Raw genomic sequence first — 4,933 nt, forward strand, 5'->3', positions numbered from 1 at the left:
ATTATGAAATGCAAATCACAAAATGCTTCAGGTGCAAAGACAGCAAGAAAGTGCAAGGAACTTAAAAACCAAGAGTGCAGAAAGAGTTTACAATATTTATGTTGTCAGTGCACCAGGTGGGACCAAAGACAGGACAAAAGGAGGGTCGCAGGTCCATTTTGGTTGCACACTGTACAGTATTTTGGAGTATTAGGGTCACCCAGAAGTGACACAAGACCCTAACCCACAGATGTACAAATCACTAAACAAGAAGTACACTTTAAATCAAAGCTAAAATAAAATCTGTATACAAGAAACAAAAACACATACCTAAACTGAACAATAAAAGTAGACACGAGTGCAAATACATCAAATGATGAAGAAAAATATAGAATTTTAAATTAAGATGTTTTTGTAGAATCCGGTTCATCAGATTTAATTCAGTTTATTTATATAGCGCCAAGTCACAACAGAAGTTGTCTCAGAGCACTGAACAGAAACATTCATATTTAAAAATAATAATTTAACATTATTTATCTGAGGAGCACACTGCTTTGAACTGAAGTTCATTAAAATTATTATTAGCAGGATTTTGGATTCTGGACGTGCCTCCAGAACCGGTCCTGAAGTTCGGTGGAAATCCTATGTGTAAAAAGCTGATCTGAGCAGGGGTGGTGGGAAAGGGGCATTTGTTGCTCAGTGAGGGGGAGGGTGGTGGTTGGTAAATGAAGGTATGTGTTGTGAGGAGAGGAGGGGGGTGCACCCGGCCAGCACACCATCTGGCTGGTTGAACTGGACTTTCTGATGATGATATATGTGGTGTTCACATGAATAAAAATAACTTCAGTACATGAAAATGCCAAAACAAATGTGTATTTAATTAAGAATATATATATATATATATAGTTTATAGATTGTATATCCTATAAAACTTACTTTGTAAAACTATTGTGTATATATTATAATTATTGTACATCTGGCAACACTGGTAATGTTAACAGATGAGACACAAGTGTGTGTGACAAGCGTCAAGCATTACAGGGTAGCAGAAGAGAATGAATATGAGATTGGAACAAAACTAAAAACCTAAAACTGCCAGGCTGAAACAGAAGCACCAAACAACAGATGGATGAGAAGCAGAAAACACTGGTGGATATTAGTAATAAGGAAAGGTACCAGTAAAATATCTGGGAAGATAATGAAGTCAAAACAAAACGCTCTGAGCACAAATTCATCATCACACAACACGTTTGTTTAATACGTGAAAAACATTGGGTGAGAATAAATCCTTCAAGAGATAATACATAGTTTCAATTTGTCTGCATTTAAAGTGATAATTCCACTATTTTCAAGTGGGGATTCATAGAAAGGTTATGTAGAAGTAAAAGAAAACTTACTTGTGGTAGATAGCTTTTTGCACAACTTCAGTTCAGAAGGAATAAAGTTAAACTCAGACTGGTGAAACAACAGGTAGGTGTAGTGAGACCAAGACTAAAGTTTCTGTTTTCCCCAGACTATGATTGTTTGTACTAGCTGATCAATAGTAGTCTGTCCTCTGATGTGGTCCCTGATCATTTTGAACAAGCAGTGGTGCGACCTCTAGTTAAAAAACCTGGTCAGGATCACACAAATTTAGCTAATTTTACACCCATTTCTAAACTTTATTTTAAGTCCTTGAAAAGGTTGTGCACAGATAGAGCTTGTATTTCTTGAAGAGCATAAAATCCTCAAGGTTTTCCAATCAGTTTTAAAAACTCTCCACAGCACTGAAACAACTCTTAAATGCTTTTAATTATATCCTTTTAGCTAGTGTCATCCTTATGCTGTTAGATCTAACTCAGTTCTTCTCATCCTGAGCATTTCTTTGTACTTTTAACCTTATGTTAACTTTGCATATGACAAATACACACAACAAGAACTGCTGCTTTTAACACTGTGGACCATGACATTCTGCTAACTCGTCGGGAGCATCGGGTGGGAATTAAGTGTGTTGCCTTAAAATGGTCTTATTTGACAAACCGAACATTCTCTAATGGTCTTGAAGGGTCAGTTTTCTCCTCCTTTTGTGGGGGGAGTCCCTCAAGGCTCAGTTTTAGGCTCACCTTTGTTTTCTCTCTATCTGCTCCCACTTGGTTCCATGCTCAGAAAACACAAGATTTTATTCCATTGTTATGCAGATGACAGTCAGACTTATATCTCTCTTAAAAAGTGAATAGATTAGTCAGTCAATCCACTTCTTAGGTGTCCTGAGGACATAAAGGCCTGGATTGTACTAAATTTCTTGAGTTTTAACAAATCAAAGACAAAGGTAATGGTTCTTGGAGGTATGCTGGGCCCTCCCCTGTAGTCTAGGTTCCTTGATCTAGTACAGCAAATTGGCAAGCAGTGAGGAATTTAGGAGATTAACTTGTTATGGACAATTTAATGATGTTTTGTGTTACTACTGTTTTCCTGTTATTGCTAAAAGTGTGTATACCTATCTGTTGACTTTTGGACTGTTCTCTGTAAGGCACTGTGTTGAAACTCAAGACGTGATAGTACCTATCTGTTTTGACTGTTGGACTGTTTTCTTAAGGCACTGTGTTGAAAGCATGACTCATCATAATTGGTTGAGTGTATGGTCAGTTGAGTGTATAATCAATTAAGTGTATTAAAGGAAGCAGCCTAAAACTGTTAGGCAGAGAGAGCTGCTTACCTGATCATGAGTCAGGTGTGTCCCTCTCTCACCCCTTGCAAGGAACAATAAAATACAAATAAGTTGGATTGTGCTTTCTTGTCTTTTATTTATAAGTCTCAATAAAAAGTTCCACAACAAACTGGATCTTGAAATTATAAAATCAGATCAGGACAGTTGTTAAAAGAAGGTTTTATCACTTGAGACAGCTCGCCAAGATAAAACTCATAATCCCACATTCCCATTTTATCCTCACTCCACTGGCTGCCCCTGCATCTTAGGATACATTTTAAAATACTTTGATTTGAGTATAAATCTATAGAATGGTCTTTTTTGTTTTTATTGTCTGATCAGCTCTTATGCATTTGACTGTTTTTGAATTACCTGGTTTTATTTTGCTTGTGTTTTTCCACTGTAGCCGTGTTTTAATGTGATTTTGTACAGCACTTTGGTCTGTTGTGGTGTGTAAAGTGGTTTACAAATAAAGCTGGATTGGACTGGAAAGTTTATTGCTGCTGTTCTTACTAAACAGTACATTAAAATGATATTTTGTAAAGCTTAGCACCACTTCTAATTTCTCATGACATGGTTAATCCTGCAGAAACTTCTGATATGCCTAATAGAAGTGCCAGACCGCACTACAAATGCTACAGCCAGCTAGCTGCTGCTGCTATTAAGTTATTAATAACCATAAAACTATATACGAATAATCATGTATTGTATCACTGATAAAATAATAATAATAATAATAATAATAATAATAATAATAATAATAATACAATAATACATTTTATTTGTAGATGCCTTTCTTGGCACTCAAGGTCACCTTACATAGTCAAGCATAAAAACAAACACAATATTATATACACACAGTAAAAAAAGTACAAATAGAATTTAAAACCAAACAGTGCAGTTGCATTCATAGTGCGTAGGCCTTAAAAGTATATAAAGTAGTCTTTGAATCAACTCCTATTATTTTTTTAAGAGCAGCAATCCACTTTAGTATGTCGTGCTCAGATTAGCCATTAGCTTATCAATCAGGTCAGAAAGAAACTTTAATTCTCCAGACTGAAGTTATTAAAAGAGCTATCTACAACAGGTAAGATATTAAGTGTTCATAACCTTTCCAAATAACCCCACTTCAAAAAATGTTAAACATCTCTTTGATTGTCATGCTTTTATTTTTCCAAAAATATACGACTATCATCCATCCATCCACCCATCCATCCAGACTGAAGTACCCAGAGAAAATCCACGCATACATGGAGTGACATCTACATCACAGACATCTACACCTTCAGATGCAGGAAGAGAGCCACGGTCTGCATCATGAAAGACCCCACTCATCCAGCACACACACTTTTTTTTCCCTGCTCTCCTCAGCAAGGAGGTTGAGGAGCATTAAGTGTAGAACCTCAAGACTGAAGAACAACTTCTATCATGAGGTTGGTGGACTCATGAATCTCTAACCAGGATAATCACTGTGAAAAAAAATCATGTCATGTTGCTGCTGATCTGTGAGAACATGCAGTAGGGATTGTGGTCTGTTTCCCAGTGTCTAGCCCCATCTTGTGTTGTGTTTATGTCTTGTGTTCTTCTTATCCTCAGTTTCTGTCGGGGTTGTGTTTTCCTAGTGTGTGCCTCCATCTGGTGTTGTGTCTCTGCACTCCCTGGTTTCCTAGTTTATAATTTCCCCTAATGTGTTTCAGCTGCGTGTCCTCACAGGTGTTTTGTCTCGTTAGTCACTGTATATAATCTGTGTCTCTGTGTTAGTCCTTTGTCCTGGCATTGTAAGCTGGCCATTGGTGATGTCCCGTCAGCTCCTTGTGATTTATGCAAGTGTTGCTGCACCATCAGCCTTTTGATTTTGTGATAATAAATACTTCCTTTTATATATCCTGAGTATGCTACTGCCTGCCTGCACCATTGGGCTTACTCTCACCAGCCAGTTACGACACATTCAAACTCCACTCAGAAAGGTTCCTGTTCAGGATTCAATGCTGCGACCTTCTCACTGAGAGACAACAGCTCTATCAACTGAACCACCGTGCCACCCTACTAATATCCACTTTGACAAAAATAATGTTAATCGGGTTCCATTGCAAATAAGGCAAAACAGTCAAACACTCCAGAAATAGTAACAAATGTATGTTTTTGTCTGCAACATAGAAATGGTACAAAAAAGAGCTAGATGTACACACATTTCTGAAATAAGCTACTGATATTAGTGAAGTGTTGTAAATGAACATATATCTGTGAGATATTATCCATAAATTAAAC

The 4,933-nt window shown here is 37.1% G+C and overlaps 1 protein-coding gene across 2 annotated transcripts in view; it reads right to left on the minus strand.

The window, feature by feature from the left end:
- pvalb6 (parvalbumin 6) overlaps positions 1-4,933 on the minus strand; it is a 90,145-nt gene that overhangs the window by 6,680 nt on the left and 78,532 nt on the right. Inside the window, exon 1 of one of the 2 annotated variants that reach the window (XM_037688864.1) lies at positions 1,377-1,483. The exons of the other annotated variant lie outside the window; for it this stretch is intronic. The gene's annotated coding sequence lies outside the window, so the exon portion shown is untranslated. Of the gene's footprint in view, positions 1-1,376; positions 1,484-4,933 lie in introns of those variants that run through there. 2 annotated transcript variants of the gene reach the window in all.

Source organism: Nematolebias whitei, chromosome 15, assembly GCF_014905685.2.
Source record: "Nematolebias whitei isolate Nwh7 chromosome 15, NemWhi1, whole genome shotgun sequence".
Taxonomy (NCBI): Eukaryota; Metazoa; Chordata; class Actinopteri; order Cyprinodontiformes; family Rivulidae; genus Nematolebias; species Nematolebias whitei.